We start from the raw sequence: 24,202 nt of genomic DNA, 5'->3' as shown, positions 1-24,202 counted from the left end.
CACTTTGGACACCCCTGATTTAGGACCAAAACACTTAAAACAAGTAAAAGACTAACATAAAATCTGCTTAGTGAGAAGAATGATCTTATCAGACAGAAAATAAGCAAATATCACCCTTATTTGAGATATTTAATCTTACTTTCAGTTTTTGCAGTGCAGCAGCGAAGCCACAATCCTTTGATTTTTCAGTATGCAACCCTCAATGAAAAGAGTTCCGACGCCACTTTGTCATTTAACGTCTCGGATTTAAGCGTCTGATTTGAAGAATATATTGGTGCAGTGCCACATGACGACATTTGGCAGCCCCGACACACAATAATGCGTATAGTTTTGCAACGCTAAGTGTGTGCTGCAGGGAAAGGCAGCGAAGTAGAGAACAAAGGCGGGATCCTGCTGATGGAGATGCTGATAGTAACCGTCTCTCCTCCATTATTCATCAGACAGATGTGCTGTAAGTAGGTTAAACTTCGCAGAGAGGAGAAGGAGACTGGGCAAAAAGGAGCGCTGAAGAAGAAAAATGAGGAATATGGCGACCGAGACAAGACGGAGATGCACCGATAGATGTCAGCTGCGACGGATACAAAAAGAGGCTGAGGGAAAGGCGAACATGTCAGAGGGTGGAAAAGGAAGCTCTATTCATATACATGAATGTATACGATCATGCATGGTTGACTGCGCACGTCGTTTGCAACATAGACACTCTCACGCGTCGTGGAAGGAGGGAGTTCATGTTTGCTGCAAGACATTCAGATAGGTCTTTATTGTCATTGCATAAGTACAAACCCCGTTTCCATATGAGTTGGGAAATTGTGTTGGATGTAAATATAAACGGAATACAATGATTTGCAAATCCTTTTCAACCCATATTCAGTTGAATATGCTACAAAGACAACATATTTGATGTTCAAACTGATAAACTTTTTTTGTTGTTGCAAATAATCATTAACTTTAGAATTTGATGCCAGCAACACGTGACAAAGAAGTTGGGAAAGGTGGCAATAAATACTGATAAAGGTGAGGAATGCTCATTAAACACTTATTTGGAACATCCCACAGGTGAACAGGCAAATTGGGAACAGGTGGGTGCAGGGCCGGCCCGTGGCATAGGCCGTATAGGCCAGGGGTCGGCAACCCGCGGCTCTAGAGCCGCATGCGGCTCTTTAGCGCCGCCCTAGTGGCTCTATGGAGCTTTTTCAAAAATGTATGAAAAATGGAAAAAGATGATGGGGGAAAAAAAACATTTTTTGTTTTAGTATGGTTTCTGTAGGAGGACAAACATGACACAAACCTCCCTAATTTTTATAAAGCACACTGTTTATATTAAATATGCTTCACTGATTCGAGTATTTGGCGAGCGCCGTTTTGTCCTACTAATTTTGGCGGTCCTTGAACTCACCTTAGTTTGTTTACACGTGTAACTTTCTCCGACTTTCTAGGACGTGTTTTATGCCACTTCTTTTTCTGTCTCATGTTGTCCACCAATCCTTTAACGTTGTGCGTGAATGCACAAAGGTGAGTTTTGTTGATGTTATTGACTTGTGTGGAGTGCTAATCAGACATATTTGGTCACTGCATGACTGCAAGCTAATCGATGCTAACATGCTATTTAGGCTAGCTATATGTACATATTGCATCATTATGCCTCATTTGTAGCTATATTTGAGCTCATTTAGCTTCCTTTAAGTCCTCTTAATTCAATTTATATCTCATGACACACTATCTGTATGTAATATGGCTTCTAATTTGTTGCGGCTCCAGACAGATTTGTTTTTGTATTTTTGGTCCAATATGGCTCTTTCAACATTTTGGGTTGCCGACCCCTGGTATAGGCAAATGCTAAGGGCGCAGTCCATCAGGGGGCGCCACGCCGGTGCCACAAATGTTGGAGAAAAAAAAAAAAAAAAAGAAGTTGGTACTATTATTTCTAAATACAAAAAATAATCCCACGTTAATTAAAATGCAAAGTAAAGCCTATTTAATAGAAATATTATTTGTTACAACATTGCGCCCCCCCCCCTCCCCTCCCCCCGCACGGTGCGCCCCCTCCCTTCCCGTATCATGACTGTTTATGGACGTCACCGCATCAAAAAATCAACACAAGATGTCAAAACGGCCAAAACTGTCAGGTGCCCAGGGAAGAAAAAAGAGAAAAGAAGAGGAGAAACGAGAGAAAGACAGAGGTAGCAGGGAGGTAACGTTAGCCTACATGAAATTATTTGTCTGTTACAGAATGTGATAGTGACCTGGCTTTTTAGCATTAAGCTAATGTGACATGATTCGGCAATTGCTAATCAATAAATAGCTAGTTCTGTTTTAACGTCGGGCTAATATTGTGGAGGGGGCTAAATTGTTATGGAAAATAATAATGTAACGTTAGGTAATTACAGTACTCCCACCTTACATTCCTCAGGGACATTTGTATTAGATCTTTTAAGCAGGTGTTTTTTGTTTACATTGATATTGCCTTCTGGTTAGCTAAAGTTTGCCCTGCAGGTAATAGTCACTTTTCCACCCCTTTATATATTAGGTATAGTTGTAAGCCTAGTTGTTAAAGTGCACATCATTAATGTTAATTAAGCAATATCACATGAAAGGGAATGCTGTTTTTTTAATTTGAGCACTGCTGTGATTCGGTTAAAGATAATCATAACATAACATTCTCATATAATATGTTAATTTGCTTTTTTTAAGTAAAAAAAAAGGTCAAAGACAAAGCTATTCGGTTTCTTGTGAGTATATACACTTCACTGCCGATGTGGGGTGGGGGGGGGCGCCACCTAAAATCTTGCCTAGGGCGCCAGATTGGTTAGGGCCAGGCCTGGGTGGGTGCCATGATTGCGTATAAAAGTAGATTACACGAAATGCTCAGTCATTCACAAACAAGGATGGGGCGAGGGTCACCACTTTGTCAACAAATGCGTGAGCAAATTGTTGAACGGTTTAAGAAAAACCTTTCACAACCAGCTATTGCAAGGAATTTAGGGATTTCACCATCTACGGTCTGTAATATCATCAAAGGGTTCAGAGAATCTGGAGAAATCACTGCACGTAAGCAGCTAAGCCGGTGACCTTCCATCCCTCAGGCTGTACTGCATCAACAAGCGACATCAGTGTGTAAAGGACATCACCACATGGGCTCAGGAACACTTCAGAAACCCACTGTCAGTAACTACAGTTGGTCGCTACATCTGTAAGTGCAAGTTAAAACTCTCCTATGCAAGGCGATGTTGCCATCTAAGCAACGTTACCATGGACGCCCCTGCTTATTTCAGCAAGACAATGCCAAGCCACGTGTTACATCAACGTGGCTTCATAGTAAAAGAGTGCGGGTACTAGACTGGCCTGCCTGTAGTCCAGACCTGTCTCCCATTGAACATGTGTGGCGCATTATGAAGCCTAAAATACCACAATGGAGACCCCCGGACTGTTGAACAACTTAAGCTGTACATCAAGCAAGAATGGGAAATAATTCCACTTGAAAAGCTTTAAAAATGTGTCTCCTCAGTTCCCAAATGTTTACTGAGTGTTGTTAAAAGGAAAGGCCATGTAGCACAGTGGTGAACATGCCCCTGTGCCAACTTTTTTGCAATGTGTTACTGCCATTAAATTCTAAGTTAAGGATTATTTGCAAAAAATAAATAAAAAGCTTGGTACTACTTGGTATTGAATCAATACCTAAATTTGTGGTATCATCCAAAACTAATGTAAAGTATCAAACAACAGAGGAATAAGTGATTATTACATTTTAACAGAAGTGTAGATAGAACATGTTAAAAGAGAAAGTAAGCAGATATTAACAGTAAATGAACAAGTAGATTAATAATTAATTTTCTAACAATTGTCCCTCATAATGTTGACAAAATAATAGAATGGGAAATGACACAATTTTGCATACGTCAGCAGATGACTTAGAAGCTTTTGTTTGTTTACTTACTACTAAAAGACATGTTGTCTCGTATGTTCACTATTTCATTTAAGGACAAAATTGCAATAAAAAACATATGTTTAATGTACAATAACATTTTTTTGTTAAAATAAAGCCAATAATTAGAGATGTCCGATAATGGCTTTTTTGCCGATATCCAATATTCCGATATTGTCCAACTCTTAATTATGATACCGATATCAACCGATACTGATATATACAGTCGTGGAATTAACACATTATTATGCCTAATTTTGTTGTGATGCCCCGCTGGATGCATTAAACAATGTAACAAGGTTTTCCAAAATAAATAAACTCAAGTTTTGGAAAAAAATGCCAACATGGCACTGCCATATTTATTGTTGAAATCACAAAGTGCATTATTTTTTTCAACATGCCTCAAAACAGCAGCTTGGAATTTGGGACATGCTCTCCCTGAGAGAGCATGAGGAGGTTGAGGTGGGCGGGGTTGGGGGGGGGGAGTGGGGGGTAGCGGGAGGTGTATATTGTAGCGTCCCAGAAGAGTTAGTGCTGCAAGGGGTTCTGGGTATTTGTTCTGTTGTGTTTATGTTGTGTTACGGTGCGGATGTTCTCCCGAAATGTGTTTGTCATTCTTGTTTGGTGTGGGTTCACAGTGTGGCCATACTTGCCAACTCTCCCGAATTTCTCCCGATTTCCACCCGGACAACATTATTGGGGGCGTGCCTTAAAGGCACTGCCTTTAGCGTCCTCTACAACCTGTCGTCACGTCCGCTTTTCCTCCATACAAACAGCGAGCTGGCCAAATCACATAATATATGCGGCTTTTACACACACATAAGTGAATGCAACTCACACTTGGTCAACAGCCATACAGGTCACACTGAGTGTGGCCGTATAAACAACTTTAACACTGTTACAAATATGCGCCACACTGTGAACCCACACCAAACAGGAATGACAAACACATTTCGGGAGAACATCCGCACCGTAACACAACATAAACACAACAGAACAAATACCCAGAACCCCTTGCAGCACTAACTCTTCCGGGACGCTACAATATACACCTCCAGCTACCACCCCCCCCTCCCCCTCTCATCTCCAGAATTCGGAGGTCTCAAGGTTGGCAAGTATGAGTGTGGCGCATATTTGTAACAGTGTTAAAGTTGTTTATACGGCTACCCTCAGTGTGACCTGTATGGCTGTTGACCAAGTATGCCTTGCATTCACTTGTGTGTGTGAAAAGCCGTATATATTATGTGACTGGGCCGGCACGGAAAGGAAGTGCCTTTAAGGTTTATTGGCGCTCTGTACTCCTCCCTACGTCCGTGTACACAGCGGCGTTTTAAAAAGTCATACATTTTACTTTTTGAAACCGATACCGATAATTTTGAAACCGATACCTATAATTTCCGATATTACATTTTTAAAGCATTTATCGGACATCTCTACCAATAATGCATTTTTTTGTGGTCCCCTTTATTTAATAAAGTATCGAAAAGTATCAAAATACATATTGGTACCGGTACCAGTACCAAAATATGGGTATCGGGACAACCCTAGATTGTTGAATGTCTTTGTGTTTTTGCATCTAAACATGGGTAAAAGCTAAAAATGGCATTGTGCTTTTTAGTTCTTCAATATTTCAATCACATGCAGCAAAACACAGTTCATGCATTTGACGTAAAACAGGAAATGCACTCTCAAGGCAAATATTATAAGCCTAAAAAGGATTAAACACTTTCTTTTTGTAGTCAATGATGCCTTACAGCGGGGGTCAGCAACCCGCGGCTCTCGAGTGCTCTTTAGTGCTCTTTAGTGCCGCCCTAGTGGCTCCCTGGAGCATTTTTAAAAAAGGCTTGAAAATGGGAAAAAAATAAAAAATTGTTTTAATATGTTTTTTGTTTGAGGACCAACATGACAAGAACCTTCCCAGTTGTTAAAAAGCCCATTGTTGAATATGTGTGTGTGTATGCCTCACTGATGAGAGTATTTCAGGGGTGTCCAAAGTGCGGCCCGGGGGCCATTTGCGGCCCGCAGGTAATTTTTTAACGGCCCTGCGGCACATTCTAAAAATACGACTAAAAAATTAAAAAACATAAAAAGTGGTATAAAAGATCAAACAGGTGAAATGTAACAAGAACATGTTGCAATGTTTACTCTAATAACACAAAGCTGCCATGCAGGCTGTTTCTTTCTTTAAAACATAATAATGAATCAAAATCAATGTCATTATGAATTATTGACCTATTCAAGGCTCCGATTACGTCACATTAAATATTCCACTTTGGAATATTTTTGGGGGAAAATATTTTGTGTCTGCCATATAAAATACTAAGCTGTTTTTGTTTAAAGAAGGGCCTAAAACGAACATACAAAAAACATAAACAACAACAAAAGTTATAATTGACGGATAGATCTGAAGTTGATATTGAGACTATTGTGTTAAAAGTAAAAAAAAAAAAGTATGATATATTTTTTAATACTTTACTGAGCAGGACCCTTTTGGATCCCCAATCATTTTAGTGGGACTTTTTTTTTTTTAAGTGTCTGTTTAAGTTGCTCAAAAATAATAATGATTTAATGTTGTTATGAGTTATGCTGTGAACTCCAATTATTATATAATCTCAAACATTCCACTTTAAAATGTTATTGGGGGAAAATATTGCATATTTTGTGTTTTTTCCATAAAAAAACTGAGCATACAACTTAAATCTTGAAAAAACACTTTATATTGACAGATAGACCTAATGTTGATCTGGAGATTTAGACCTTGAATAATAATAATAATACTAAATAATGACACATTTTTTATATATTTTTTACCTAAACCCTTTGGGGTCCCCAGGATCAAGCCTGAGTGGAGGCCTAAATGTATATTTTTTTATACATATATTGTATTGTTTTTTTAAAATAAAAAATATCAAAATGGCCCCCGCTTGCTTTGATATTTCAGTGTGCGGCCCTCAGTGGAAAAAGTTTGGACACCCCTGGAGTATTTGGTGAACATCGTTTTGTCCCACTAATTTCGGCGGTTCTTGAACTCACCACAGTGTGGACTGTGACGCAACAGTTTGTTTACATGTAAAATCGTCCACTGCTTCTTTGTCTCATTTTGTCCACCAAAAGTTTTATGCTGTGTGTGAATGCACAAAGGTGCGCTTCGTTGATGTTATTGACTTGTTGGAGTGCTAATCAGGCATATTTGGTCACTGCACGACTGCTAGCTAATCAATGCTTGCATCATTTTGCCTCATTTGTAGGTATATTTGAGCTCATTTTATATCCTTTACTTTTATCCTCTTTGTGTATAAATTAATTTTGCATGTCTCATGACACATTATCTGTATGTAATAATGGCTGCATTTCAGATGGTTGTTTTTGTGCCACGTTGTTCCAGACCACAGCAAACATTACCTAGCTTGCCAAAGATTGTAATGAATATTTTTTTTTAAAATGGTTTCTAATGTTGTAAAAATGTGTAGAATGAATATTACACTTCAACATTTCTGTCAACAAAGATTTTCTTCAGCCTGCGACACATAGACATTTTGATAGTAGGCTATTATAGCTAATATAGATATTTACGTCATGCGTTGCCTTCATTATAAGACTTACAAACCCCGTTTCCATATGAGTTGGGAAATTGTGTTAGATGTAAATATAAACGGAATACAATGATTTGCAAATCCTTTTCAACCCATATTCAATTGAATGCACTACAAAGACAACATATTTGATGTTCAAACGACGTCCACAGTTTCCAAAAACAATTTGAAATGTGGACTCGTCAGACCACAGAACACTTTTCCACTTTGCATCAGTCCATCTTAGATGAGCTCAGGCCCAGCGAAGCAGACGGCGTTTCTGGGTGTTGTTGATAAACGGTTTTCGCCTCGCATAGGAGAGTTTTAACTTGCACTTACAGATGTAGCGACCAACTGTAGTTACTGACAGTGGGTTTCTGAAGTGTTCCTGAGCCCATGTGGTGATATCCTTTACACACTGATGTCGCTTGTTGATGCAGTACAGCCTGAGGGATGGAAGGTCACTGGCTTAGCTGCTTACGTGCAGTGATTTCTCCAGATTCTCTGAACCCTTTGATGATATTACGGAGCGTAGATGGTGAAATCCCTAAATTCCTTGCAATAGCTGGTTGAGAAAGGTTTTTCTTAAACTGTTCAACAATTTGCTCACGCATTTGTTGACAAAGTGGTGACCCTCGCCCCATCCTTGTTTGTGAATGACTGAGCATTTCATGGAATCTACTTTTATACCCAATCATGGCACCCACCTGTTCCCAATTTGCCTGCTCACCCGTGGGATGTTCCAAATAAGTGTTTGATGAGCATTCCTCAACTTTATCAGTATTTATTGCCACCTTTCCCAACTTCTTTGTCACGTGTTGCTGGCATCAAATTCTAAAGTTAATGATTATTTGCAACAAAAAAAAAAGTTTATCAGTTTGAACATCAAATATGTTGTCTTTGTAGCATATTCAACTGAATATGGGTTGAAAAGGATTTGCAAATCATTGTATTCCGTTTATATTTACATCTAACACAATTTCCCAACTCATATGGAAACGGGGTTTGTATATAAGACTTTTAAAGTCCTTTTGATAGTAGGCTATTATAGCTAATACAGACACTAACATCATGTGTTGCCTTCATTATAATTCTTATATATGGCTTTTCATTTTTTGAGGCTCCAGACAGATTAGTTTTTTTGTATTTTTGGTCCAAAAAGGCTCTTTCAACGTTTTTGGTTGCCGGCCCCTGCCTTATAGGAAGGTTGAAATACCACCGCAGTCCTGCAAACACACAGATGAGGGTTTGAAGTGTGTACGTGCACGTGTGTTAATGCGCATAAAGCTGCATCACATGTACACTCAGCATCGCGTGCAAGATGCATGGCCTGGTCTGAATGATGGTGGAGATTGTGTATATGCGGCTATTTATACACAGCGCATGATGTTCCTCTTGGGTGTGTGTGAGTGTGTGTGTGTGTGTGTGTGTGTGTGTGTTCATGTTTTCTGGCCTCCTGGTGGATGTTCTCTTGTGAACATTACTTACAAGTCAGTGAGTGGCGAATCCCAGGCGCAAAAAGTGCAACGCCACATGGAAGCTTTTAGAAAGGTGATGTGGTGTATTATTAATCTAATGCCCACACATTTGATCATAGTGGCCATGACCTACATCAGGCAGGAACTGGTGCCGCGTTTATCTTCACGGTAAAAGGAACAAACAGTCCAGAAAGATCACCGGTCAAGGAATAAAACGAGTCAATTCAATGTTTGACTTCGCTTGTGAATTAAGGAATTTGCCACAAAATAAGCAACGTTACGCAAGAGTGCGTTTCAGGGAGACGCTTTTGCAGTACTTTTATTGTGAAATATTTCTTACAGGTCAATATATATATATATTGTTATAGACTGCACACACTCAGGGCCGGCCCGTGGCATAGGCCGTATAGGCAAATGCTAAGGGCGCCGTCCATCAGGGGGCGCCACGCCAGTGCCACAAATGTTGGAGGAAAAAAAAAAAAAAAAAAAAGTTGGTACTATTATTTCTAAATACATAAAATAATCACACGTTAATTAAAATGCAAAGTAAAGCCTATTTAATAGAAATATTATTTGTTACAACATTACGATGCCCCTCTCCCGTGGGACTCTTTTTGGACGTCACCACATCAAAAAATCAACACAAGATGTCAAAACGGCCAAAACTGTCAGGTGCCCAGGGAAGAAAAAAGAGAAAGGAGGAGGAGAAACGAGAAAAAGACAGAGGTAGCAGGGAGGAAACGTTAGCCTACATGAAATTATTTGTCTGTTACAGAATGTGATGGTAACCTGGCTTTTTAGTATTAAGCTAATGTTACATGATTCGGCAATTGCTAATCAATAAATAGCTAGTTCTGTTTTAACGTTGGGTTAATATTGTGGAGGGGGTTAAATTGTTATGGAAAATAACAATGTAACGTTAGGTAATTACAGTACTCCCTGGTGTACAGTAATTTGTAAGTCATTCTAGTTAATGCAATATTAAAAAGCACACATAGAGAACTCTGTAGGATCCCCTTTTTTTGTAATATAGTTGTTAAAGTCATACTGGTTTGATATCTTGTTTTGTGCAGTGCCTTATTTATATTGTATTTTTAATTTATTTTATGCAACTTGTTGACACGTTTTATTTTGTGGTTATGTATGTAAAAAATATTGTATGGAAACAAATACTGACACGAGACTGGCTTGCAATCTTTTGGATCTTTTATGAATTTATTATGGGTCTACTGAAAATGTGAGCAAATCTGCTGGGTCAAAAGTATACATACAGCAATGTTAATATTTGCTTACATGTCCCTTGGCAAGTTTCACTGCAATAAGGCGCTTTTGGTAGCCATCCACAAGCTTCTGCTTGAATTGTTGACCACTCCTCTTGACAAAATTGGTGCAGTTTAGCTAAATTTGTTGGTTTTCTGACATGGACTTGTTTCTTCAGCATTGTCCACACATTTAAGTCAGGACTTTGGGAAGGCCATTCTAAAACCACCACACCTAGTGTGTGTGTGAGTATCAGTGGTAATTTAACTTTAACTTTAATTCTAGCCTGATTTAGCCATTCCTTTACCACTTTTGACGTGTGTTTGGGGTCATTGTCCTGTTGGAACACCCAACTGCGCCCAAGACCCAACCTCCGGGCTGATGATTTTAGGTTGTCCTGAAGAATTTAGAGGTAATCCTCCTTTTGCATTGTCCCATTTACTCTCTGTAAAGCACCAGTTCCTTTGGCAGCAAAACAGGCCCAGAGCATAATACCCCCACCACCATGCTTGACGGTAGGAATGCTGTTCCTGGGATTAAAGGCCTCACATTTTCTCCTCCAAACATATTGCTGGGTATTGTGGCCAAACGGCTCCATTTTTGTTTCATCTGACCACCGAACTTTCCTCCAGAAGGTCTTATCTTTGTCCATGTGATGTCAACCTTTGACCACGACTGTGTTTCTATATATATAGCATCGGGTATATATGGTATTTTCAGCATTGGTCTCTGTGTCAATAGAATATTGCCAGCTTTGCACAGACAAAGAAAAAGAAAATTTCAGCACAATTGATAATAACTATAGCAACGGCCCTTAAGCATAAGAGTTGTGTGAGAATATGTACATAATTATTCTAACAAAGGCACCCGTCCCTAGTACGTAAGTGTACTAACGGATGTATTCCATCTAAAACACATCCCAGGTTTGAATAAAGTTTAGTGAGGGACTACTTGCACACATTTAAAGATGTATCTATTATATCATATATATTTATTTGCTACGAATTTGATCCAAGCATAGAAGTGAACCAAAAGGAAGCGGAGACAAATTGCTGGCAAAGGGAGGCGATACCAAAAAAAATGAGGGCAAAGAATTAGGGTCTGCAGGCAAACAGACAAAGGGAGCTCTCAACTCGCAGTCTGTGACCTCATTATTGCAGTGGCAGTCAGTCACAGTGGCGGTGATGTGGCTAAAAAAAAAAAAAAGTACCGCGTGTGCAAATACTTTGACGTGAAAACCTTGTAATAGCGACATTGTTCAAATCAGTCGTAAAACCAACACAATAATTCAATCGCATAAAAAATGTTGTTGCACATGAGGAGCAGAGTTGTGTGTGTTTTCGTCCCGGCAGACTTCAGCGTCACCAGACTGGGAATTGTAGGGGAATACCACCACTTGACGGCCCAATCGGGTGGGGTCGCTGGGTCATTGTTTCAGACATGCGGCTTTGCCTTCCTAATCTTTATCACCACCTCCCTTCCTTTGCTGAACCCTCACCTCTCCCACCTTGTGCACCATCTCCACTGCTGTCAACAACCGGAACAGACGATTCAGACATCGACTGCATTGATACCAAGGATTTAGTATCAGTGTCGGATTGGAAGTACCGTGAGATTGCTATTTTTCTATATTTTTACAAAAATCTGTTTTTTTGGTGTATTGTTACCTTGATATACAAAACCCAAAACCAGTGAAGTTGGCATGTTGTGTAATTTGTAAATAAAAACAGAATACAATGATTTCAATTGGATAGACTGCAAAGACAAGATATTTAATGTTCCAACTGAGAAACCACATTTTTGCAAATAATCATTAACTTAGAATTTAATGGCAGCAACACATTGCAAAAAAGTTGTCACAGGGCCATTTTTACCACTGTGTTACATGGCCTTTCCTTTTAACAACACTCAGTAAACGTTTGGGAACTGAGGAGACACATTTTTGAAGCTTCTCAGGTGGAATTCTTTCCCATTCTTGCTTGATGTACAGCTTAAGTTGTTCAACAGTCCGGGGGTCTCCCTTGTGCTATTTTAGGCTTCATAATGCGCCACACATTTTCAATGGGAGACAGGTCTGGACTACAGGCAGGCCAGTCTAGTACCCGCACTCTTTTACTATGAAGCCACGTTGATGTAACACGTGGCTTGGCATTGTCTTGCTAAAATAAGCAGGGGCGTCCATAGTAACGTTGCTTGGATAGCAACATATGTTGCTCCTGAACCTGTATGTACCTTTCAGCATTAATGGCGCCTTCACAGATGTGTAAGTTACCCATGTCTTGGGCACTAACACACCCCCATACCATCACAGATGCTGGCTTTTCAACTTTGCGACTTGAACAATCCGGATGGTTCTTTTCCTCTTTGGTCCGGAAGACCCGACGTCCACAGTTTCCAAAAACAATTTGAAATGTGGACTCGTCAGACCACAGAACACTTTTCCACTTTGCATGAGTCCATCTTAGATGAGCTCGGGCCCGGCGAAGCCGGCGGCGTTTCCGGGTGTTGTTGATAAATGGCTTTGGCTTTACATAGGAGAGTTTTAACTTGCACTTACAGATGTAGCAACGAACTGTAGTTACTGACAGTGGTTTTCTGAAGTGTTCCTGAGCCCATGCGGTGATATCCTTTACACACTGATGTCGCTTTTTAATGCAGTACCGCCTGGGGGATGGCAGATCCGTAATATTATCGCTTAGGTGCAGTGATTTCTACAGATTCTCTGAACCCTTTGATGATATTACGGACCGTAGATGATGAAATGCCTAAATTCCTTGCAATAGCTGGTTGAGAAATGTTGTTCATAAACTGTTCGACAATTTGCTCACGCATTTGTTGACAAAGTGGTGACCCTCGCCCCATCCTTGTTTGTGAATGACTGAGCATTTCACGGAAGCTGCTTTTATACCCAATCATGGCACCCACCTGTTCCCAATTAGCCTGTTCACCTGTGGGAAGTGTTTGATGAGCATTCCTCAACTTTCTCAGTCTTTTTTGCCACTTGCGCCAGCTTTTTTGAAACATGTTGCAGGCATCAAATTCCAAATGGGCTAATATTTGCAAAAAACAACAAAGTTTTCCAGTTCAAATGTGCCAACTTCACTGGTTTTGGGTTTTGTAGTATTTGCAGTTAAGATGATATAGCAAAGGGGAAATAGAAATATATCACTTTTCTACTTTGCATCAGTCCATCTTAGATGAGCTCGGGCCCGGCGAAGCCGGCGGCGTTTCCGGGTGTTGTTGATAAATGGCTTTGGCTTTACATAGCAGAGTTTTAACTTGCACTTACAGATGTAGCAACGAACTGTGGTTACTGACAGCGGTTCTCTGAAGTGTTCCTGGCGCCCATGCGGTGATATCCTTTACACACCGATGTCGCTTTTTGATGCAGTGCCGAGGAGATGACACATCAACATTCATGTTCACCGTTACATGGCCGCCATAACTGCGACGTGGCCCTCAGTGAAAACAAGTGCACGACAGCAACCTTCCCTTTATTTTGGCACCCCGAGTGACGAACTGACTTCAGATTCCCCCCGCAGATTGCACTTCCTCTTCCCTTGTGTGACACATGCAGCAGGATATCCTGTGTCACCAGCCTGAGAGCTCCGAAGAGACACACTTTGGAGGGAGAAGTGGCGACACTCGTCACTCGCACACACACACACACACACACACACACACACACCCACACACACACACACACACACACACACACACACACACACACACACACACACACACACGTGTGACCTTGTGTAAGTGCTCATGCTGGAAGGTTCCTCTTTTCTCTTCGGGAGGCATGACGTTGTTCCTCTAAAGTCATCGTACCTTTACATTTTTTTTTAATTGAATTCCTCAAATAAAAACGTAGTTTTTCATGCAGTGACATTCGGCACGAGGTGAGGCGTTTAAATATGAATATTAAAGGCCGTATGAGGAGAGATAGACATGAGGATCTACCATGTTCTCTATGTCTCCAATGTCTGTGCAGTTCATGCACAATGCAGGCAGAGGAAGACAATGAATTATTAACACACACACACACACACACACACACACACACACACACACACACACACACACACACACACACACACACACACACACACTCTCGTATTTGTTACCTTCTTGAGACCTCCGAAAAATGCCTACCTCTTTAGGACCACCCTTTCTAGATATATAAAGATGTGTATTTACAACATTAATAATATATACATACTATGCAGATATAAAAATGTCCCTTTAGGGGCTCTGTAAAAAAAGTCACAATTTCACAAGAAAAACGTAGAATTTTGGCAGTATTATAATAAAAGTCGTCATTTTACTCAATACGAGTCAAATTTTTACATGAAAAACTGAACATTTGTGCAATGTTATGAGAAAAGTTGGAATTTTACTCAATGACAGTCGCAATTTTACAAGAAAAGCTTAAAATTTTGCCAATTTTATGAAAAGAGTCCTAATTTAACTCGACAAAAGTCACAATATCATGAGAAAACTTTGACATTTTGGCCATTTTATTATAATAATAATCTGAACTTTACTTGGCAAAACAAAGGTCATAATTTTACTCAAAAAATGTCACTGTTTTACAAGAAAAATGGGCAATATTGTGATAAAAGTCCAAATTTGATATGACAAATGTCTCCATTTTGCATTGAAAAGTAATAATTTTACATTAAAAAGTAATAATTTTACGAGAAAATGTTGCAATATTACAGAAGCAGAAAGAATATGAGAAATTGTTCCCGATTTTAGAAGAAAAAAGTCAACACATTGTGAGAAAAAGACTCCTTTTAGTTAATTTTTTTGTTGTTGAATTTTTTGTTTGTAATTGTTTTTAATCTTCATTATTTACTTCAAGTTATTAAAGTATGTCTCTATATACATTTTATTCTTTATTTTTTATTTTTATTAATTCCGGCCAAAGGGAGCGCATTTAAATTTCTTACACACACTTGTTATTACATATGTTGGCCAGAGGGGGAGCACTTCAAATTTGTACACACACTTTTTATTTCATATGTTGACCAGACGGGGAGCAATTTTAAAACCGACACACAGTCCATTTGAAAAATCCCTCCTTTTTGGGACCACCCTAATTTTGATAGATTTCACCACCAGGGGTGCAAATAAGACATTCTCTATGATGGTTTTCCGTATTGGGACCATGATTTATGTCATCACTTGTTCACACCTCCTCATATGGAAGCTACTTTTCCTTGTTGATGTCTCAAGAAGGGTAAAAATACAAGAACACACACACACACACACACACACACACACACACACACACACACATACTCTTGTATTTGTTACCTTCTTGAGACATCCGAAAAATGCCTACCTCTTTAGGACCACCCTTTCTAGATATATAAAGATGTGTATTTACAACATTAATAATATATACATACTATGCAGATATAAAAATGTCCCTTTAGGGGCTCCGTAAAAAAAGTCACAATTTCACAAGAAAAACGTAGAATTTTGGCAGTATTATAATAAAAGTGGTCATTTTACTCAACGCGAGTCAAAATTTTACATGAAAATTTGTGCAATGTTATGAGAAAAGTTGGAATTTTACTCAATGACAGTTGCAATTTTACAAGAAAAGCTTAAAATTTTGGCAATTTTATGAAAAGAGTCGAAATTTTACTCGACAAAAGTCACAATGTTATAATAATAATAATCGGAACTTCACTTGGCAAAACAAAAGTCATAATTTTACTCAAAAATTGTCACTATTTTACAAGAACAACTAAAAAATGGGTGATATTGTGATGAAAATCCAAATTTGATATGACAAATGTCCCCATTTTGCATTGAAAAGTAATAATTTTACATTAAAAAGTAATAATTTTACGAGAAAATATTGCAATATTACAGACGCAGAAAGAATATGAGAAATTGTTCCCGATTTTATAAGAAAAAAGTCGACACATTGTGAGAAAAAGACTGCTTTTAGTAAAAAATGTTGTCGTTGAATTTTTTGTTTGTAATTGTTTTTAATCTTCATTATTTACTTCAAGTTTTTACAGTATGTCTCTATATACATTTTATTCTTTTTTTTTTTTTTTTAAATTAATTCCGGCCAAAGAGGGCGCATTTAAATTTCTTACACACACTTGTTATTACATATGTTGACCAGAGAGGGAGCACTTTTAAAAGCGACACACAGTCAATTTGAAAAATCCCTCCTTTTTGGGACCACTCTCATTTTGATAGATTTCACCACCAGGGGTGCAAATGAGACATTCTCTATGATGGTTTTCTGTATTGGGACCATGATTTATGTCATCACTTGTTCACACCTCCTCATATGGAAGCTACTTTTCCTTGTTAATGTCTCAAGAAGGGTACAAATACAAGAACACACACACACACACACACACACACACACACACACACACACTCTTGTATTTGTTACCTTCTAGAGACCTCTGAAAAATGCCTACCTCTTTAGGACCACCCTTTCTAGATATATAAAGAAGTGTATTTACAACATTAATAATATATACATACTATGCAGATATAAAAAAGCTTGTTGTGAAAAACGAGTTGGAATTTCACAAGAAAAAGGTACGGAGCCCCTAAATGGACATGGGGATTTTTTTTTTTTAGATATGTATCTCGTGCGGACGAGAAACTATCTAGCACGCAAAAGTTTCTCGTGAGATACATATCTAAAAATTTCGTAAAATCCGTAAAAAAGTCACAATTTCACAAGAAAAACGTAGAATTTTGGCAGTATTATAATAAAAGTCGTCATTTTACTCAACGCGAGTCCAATTTTTACATGAAAAACTGAACGTTTGTGCAATGTCATGATAAAAGTTGGAATTTTACTCAATGACAGTTGCAATTTTACAAGAAAAGCTTAAAATTTTGGCAATTTTATGAAAAGAGTGGTAATTTTACTCGACAAAAGTCACAATTTCATGAGAAAACGTTGACATTTTGCCAATATTATAATAATCATCGGAACTTTACTTGGCAAAACAAAACTCATCATTTTACTCAAAAAATGTCACTGTTTTACAAGAAAAATGGGCGATATTGTGATAAAAGTCCAAATTTGATATGACAAATGTCACCATTTTGCATTGAAAAGTAATAATTTTACATTAAAAAGTAATAATTTTACGAGAAAATGTTGCAACATTACAGAAGCCGAAAAAATATGAGAAATTGTTCCCGATTTTATAAGAAAAAAGTCGACACATTGTGAGAAAAAGACTGCTTTTAGTTCATTTTTTGGTTGTTGAATTTTTTGTTTGTAATTGTTTTTAATCTTCATTATTTACTTCAAGTTATTAAAGTATGTCTCTATATACATTTTATTCTTTATTTTTTTTAAAAATTAATTCCGGCCAAAGGCGGCGCATTTCAATTTCTTACACACACGTGTTATTACATATGTTGGCCAGAGGGGGAGCACTTCAAATCTGTACACACACTTGTTATTTCATATGTTGACCAGAGGGGAAGCAATTTTAAAACCGACACACAGTCACTTTGAAAAATCCCTCCTTTTTGGGACCACCCTCATTTTGATAGATTTCACCACCAGGGGTGCAAATGAGACATTCTCTATGATGGTTTTCCGTATTGGGACCATGATTTATGTCATCACTTGTTCACACCTCCTCATATGGAAGCTACTTTTCCTTGTTGATGTCTCAAGAAGGGTACAAATACAAGAAAACACACACACACATACTCTTGTATTTGTTACCTTCTTGAGACCTCCGAAAAATGCGTCCCTCTTTAGGACCACCCTTTCTAGATATATAAAGATGTGTATTTACAACATTAATAATATATACATACTATGCAGATATAAAATTGTCCCTTTAGGGGCTCCGTGAAAAAGTCACAATTTCACAAGAAAAACGTAGAATTTTGGCAGTATTATAATAAAAGTGGTCATTTTACTCAACGGGAGTCAAATTTTTACATGAAAAACTGAACGTTTGTGCAATGTTATGATAAAAGTTGGAATTTTACTCAATGACAGTCGCAATTTTACAAGAAAAGCCTAAAATTTTGGCAATTTTATGAAAATAGTCGTAAATTTACTCGACAAAAGTCACAATTTCACGAGAAAACTTTGACATTTTGCCAATATTATAATAATCATCGGAACTTTACTTGGCAAAACAAAACTCATCATTTTACTCAAAAAATGTCACTGTTTTACAAGAAAAATGGGCGATATTGTGATAAAAGTCCAAATTTGATATGACAAATGTCACCATTTTGCATTGAAAAGTAATAATTTTACATTAAAAAGTCATAATTTTACGAGAAAATGTTGCAACATTACAGAAGCAGAAAAAATATGACAAATTGTTCCCGATTTTAGAAGAAAAAAGTCGACACATTGTAAGAAAAAGACTGCTTTTAGTTCATTTTTTTGTTGTTGAATTTTTTGTTTGTAATTGTTTTTAATCTTCATTATTTACTTCAAGTTATTAAAGTATGTCTCTATATACATTTTATTCTTTTTTTTTTTTTTTTTATTAATTCCGGCCAAAGGGGGCGCATTAAAATTTCTTACACACACTTGTTATTACATATGTTGACCAGAGGGGGAGCACTTCAAATTTGTACACACACTTTTTATTTCATATGTTGACCAGAGGGGGAGCAATTTTAAAACCGACACACAGTCACTTTGAAAAATCCCTCCTTTTTGGGACCACCCTAATTTTGATAGATTTCACCACCAGGGGTGCAAATGAGACATTCTCTATGATGGTTTTCCATATTGGGACCATGATTTATGTCATCACTTGTTCACACCTCCTCATATGGAAGCTACTTTTCCTTGTTGATGTCTCAAGAAGGGTACAAATACAAGAACACACACACACACACACACACACACACTCTTGTATTTGTTACCTCTCTGAAAAATGCCTACCTCTTTAGGACCACCCTTTATAGATATATAAAAAAGTGTATTTACAACATTAATAATATATACATACTATGCAGATATAAAAAAGCTTGTTGTGAAAAACGAGTTGGAATTTCACAAGAAAAAGGTACGGAGCCCCTAAATGGACATGGGGATTTTTTTTTTTTAGATATGTATCTCGTGCGGACGAGAAACTATCTAGCACGCAAAAGTTTCTCGTGAGATACATATCTAAAAATTTCGTAAAATCCGTAAAAAAGTCACAATTTCACAAGAAAAACGTAGAATTTTGGCAGTATTATAATAAAAGTCGTCATTTTACTCAACGCGAGTCCAATTTTTACATGAAAAACTGAACGTTTGTGCAATGTTATGATAAAAGTTGGAATTTTACTCAATGACAGTTGCACTTTTACAAGAAAAGCTTAAAATTTTGGCAATTTTATGAAAAGAGTCGTAATTTTACTCGACAAAAGTCACAATTTCATGAGAAAACGTTGACATTTTGGCAATATTATTATAATAATCATCGGAACTTTACTTGGCAAAACAAAACTCATCATTTTACTCAAAAAATGTCACTATTTTACAAGAAAAATGGGCGATATTGTGATAAAAGTCCAAATTTGATATGACAAATGTCACCATTTTGCATTGAAAAGCAATAATTTTACATTAAAAAGTAATAATTTTACGAGAAAATGTTGCAACATTACAGAAGCCGAAAATATATGAGAAATTGTTCCCAATTTTATAAGAAAAAAGTCAACACATTGTGAGAAAAAGACTGCTTTTAGTTCATTTTTTTGTTGTTGAATTTTTTGTTTGTAATTCTTTTTAATTTTAATTATTTACTTCAAGTTATTACAGTATGTCTCTATATACATTTTATTGTTTTATTTTTTTTAAAATTAATTCTGGCCAAAGGGGGAGCATTAAAATTTCTTACACACACTTGTTATTACATATGTTGGCCAGAGGGGGAGCACTTCAAGTTTGTACACACACTTGTTATTTCATATGTTGACCAGAGGGGGAGCAATTTTAAAACCGACACACAGTCCATTTGAAAAATCCCTCCTTTTTGGGACCACCCTCATTTTGATAGATTTCACTACCAGGGGTGCAAATGAGACATTCTCTATGATAGTTTTCCGTATTGGGACCATGATTTATGTCATCACTTGTTCACACCTCCTCATATGGAAGCTACTTTTCCTTGTTGATGTCTCAAGAAGGGTACAAATACAAGAAAACACACACACACATACTCTTGTATTTGTTACCTTCTTGAGACCTCCGAAAAATGCCTCCCTCTTTAGGACCACCCTTTCTAGATATATAAAGAAGTGTATTTACAACATTAATAATATATACATACTATGCAGATATAAAAATGTCCCTTTAGGGGCTCTGTAAAAAAAGTCACAATTTCACAAGAAAAACGTAGAATTTTGGCAATATTATAATAAAAGTCGTCATTTTACTCAACGCGAGTCAAAATTTTACATGAAAATTTGTGCAATGTTATGAGAAAAGTTGGGATTTTACTCAATGACAGTCGCAATTTTACAAGAAAAGCTTAAAATTTTGGCAATTTTATGAAAAGAGTCGAAATTGTACTCGACAAAAGTCACAATGTTATAATAATAATAATCGGAACTTCACTTGGCAAAACAAAAGTCATAATTTTACTCAAAAATTGTCACTATTTTACAAGAACAACTAAAAAATGGGTGATATTGTGATGAAAATCCAAATTTGATATGACAAATGTCCCCATTTTGCATTGAAAAGTAATAATTTTACATTAAAAAGTAATAATTTTACGAGAAAATGTTGCAATATTGCAGAAGCTGAAAGAAGATGAGAAATTGTTCACGATTTTATAAGAAAAAAGTCGACACATTGTGAGAAAAAGACTGCTTTTAGTTCATTTTCTTGTCGTTGAATTTTTTGTTTGTAATTGTTTTTAATCTTCATTATTTACTTCAAGTTATTACAGTATGTCTCTAAATACATTCTATTCTTTTATTTACTTTTTTAATTAATTTTGGCCCAAGGGAGCGCATTTCAATTTCTTACACACACTTGTTATTACATATGTTGACCAGAGGGGGAGCACTTCAAATTTGTACACACACTTTTTATTTCATATGTTGACCAGAGGGGGAGCAATTTTAAAACCGACACACAGTCCATTTGAAAAATCCCTCCTTTTTGGGACCACCCTAATTTTGATAGATTTCACCACCAGGGGTGCAAATGAGACATTCTCTATGATGGTTTTCCATATTGGGACCATGATTTATGTCATCACTTGTTCACACCTCCTCATATGGAAGCTACTTTTCCTTGTTGATGTCTCAAGAAGGGTACAAATACAAGAACACACACACACACACACACACACACACACACACACTCTTGTATTTGTTACCTCTCTGAAAAATGCCTCCCTCTTTAGGACCACCCTTTATAGATATATAAAAAAGTGTATTTACAACATTAATAATATATACATACTATGCAGATATAAAAAAGCTTGTTGTGAAAAACGAGTTGGAATTTCACAAGAAAAGGGTACGGAGCCCCTAAATGGACATGGGGATTTTTTTTTTTTAGATATGTATCTCGTGCGGACGAGAAACTATCCAGCACGCAAAAGTTTCTCGTGAGATACATATCTAAAAATTTCGTAAAATCCGTAAAAAAGTCACAATTTCACAAGAAAAACGTAGAATTTTGGCAGTATTATAATAAAAGTGGTCATTTTACTCAACGCGAGTCCAATTTTTACATGAAAAACTGAACGTTTGTGCAATGTTATGATAAAAGTTGGAATTTTACTCAATGACAGTTGCACTTTTACAAGAAAAGCTTAAAATTTTGGCAATTTTATGAAAAGAGTCGTAATTTTACTCGACAAAAGTCACAATTTCATGAGAAAACGTTGACATTTTGGCAATATTATAATAATCATCGGAACTTTACTTGGCAAAACAAAACTCATCATTTTACTCAAAAAATGTCACTGTTTTACAAGAAAAATGGGCGATATTGTGATAAAAGTCCAAATTTGATATGACAAATGTCACCATTTTGCATTGAAAAGCAATAATTTTACATTAAAAAGTAATAATTTTACGAGAAAATGTTGCAACATTACAGAAGCAGAAAATATATGAGAAATTGTTCCCAATTTTATAAGAAAAAAGTCAACACATTGTGAGAAAAAGACTGCTTTTAGTTCATTTTTTTGTTGTTGAATTTTTTGTTTGTAATTGTTTTTAATCTTTATTATTTACTTCAAGTTATTAAAGTATGTCTCTATATACATTTTATTCTTTATTTTTTATTTTTATTAATTCCGGCCAAAGGGAGCGCATTTAAATTTCTTACACACACGTGTTATTACATATGTTGGCCAGAGGGGGAGCACTTCAAATTTGTACACACACTTGTTATTTCATATGTTGACCAGAGGGGGAGCAATTTTAAAAGCGACACACAGTCAATTTGAAAAATCCCTCCTTTTTGGGACCACCCTCATTTTGATGGATTTCACCACCAGGGGTGCAAATGAGACATTCTCTATGATGGTTTTCCGTATTGGGACCATGATTTATGTCATCACTTGTTCACACCTCCTCATATGGAAGCTACTTTTCCTTGTTGATGTCTCTAGAACGGTACAAATACAAGAACACACACACACACACACACACACACACACACACACACACACACACACACACACACACACACACACACACACACACACACACACACACAGGCAGATGATTTCTCCTTTTTTCTTCCTCTGGCCTACATAAAGAATAATCCCGTTGACATCAAACTCAGTCCGTCCGCTTTTTGTGTGAAGTTACCCACCTCTACCACATGTGCCGATACTGTTGCGCTAATGATACCTTGCAGAAAAAAACCCCCATTAAAGATGGCATACCTTAGCTCCCTTTGTTGTCACCTTATTGTAATATAAGCAAACACAAAATGAAATGTAGGGATAATAAAATAATCCATGCAACAGAAGAGGTTCATGGGATATTCTAGAAAAAGGGATGTTTTGTGGAATATTTCACCATAAAACTTCAACTACGAGTGAAGAAACGTTGTGAAAGGCCGGAGTTTGTAAGCGCTGAGAAAAGTGTCATGTCTTTTGAACATGTTTTGTTTGGCTAGGTTGGGTTTGGTTTTTTGGACTCTTTTTAGTTCCTGTTTGTGCACTCTTGTTTGTTTTTTCTTTCCATGACAACTCATCAGTTGCACCTGTTTTCACGGTTTGTGCAAAGTGTGGTCGGCAAGTCATTGTGTCCTCTGAAGGGTCACGGTCTTTGAACCTCAGCGCTGACTAATGCCCAATGAAACAACACATTTCAACTTCAACAAACTAGAAACAATATGACAAACCCAACACACTTGTTGAATAAAATATATACATTATATACACACACAGTCCATATGTAGGCTATAAATTACATTCAAAAACAATATATGTATATTTATATATGTATATATTCACATATATGTATGTACAGTCGTGGTCAAAAGTTTACATACACTTGTAAAGAACATGTCTTGAGTTTCTCTTATTTTTTTGTGATACAGTGATTGGAGCACATACTCGTTGGTCGGTGGTTGAGGGGCGGGGGGCGTGGTTGGGGGCGTGGTTATTTACAGCTAGAATTCACCAACTCGAGTATTTCATATATATTTCATATATATATATATATATATATATATATATATATATATATATATATATATATATATATGAAATACTTGACTTTCAGTGAATTCTACCTATATATATATATATATATATATATATATATATATATATATATATATATATATATATATATATATATATATAATTATTTATTTTATTTACATAAAAGAAATACTTGAATTTCAGTGTTCCAGTGGCTATCCATTAGATGGCAGTATTGTCCTGTTTAACTTCTCCGTTCATGAGGAGTATATCATTTCGGCCACCGTGTTCAATGGAGAAGTCTGTTCT

Source organism: Entelurus aequoreus, linkage group LG25 (genome assembly GCF_033978785.1).
Source record: "Entelurus aequoreus isolate RoL-2023_Sb linkage group LG25, RoL_Eaeq_v1.1, whole genome shotgun sequence".
In the NCBI taxonomy this organism is placed as follows: Eukaryota; Metazoa; Chordata; class Actinopteri; order Syngnathiformes; family Syngnathidae; genus Entelurus; species Entelurus aequoreus.
This window is presented reverse-complemented; position numbering follows the sequence as displayed.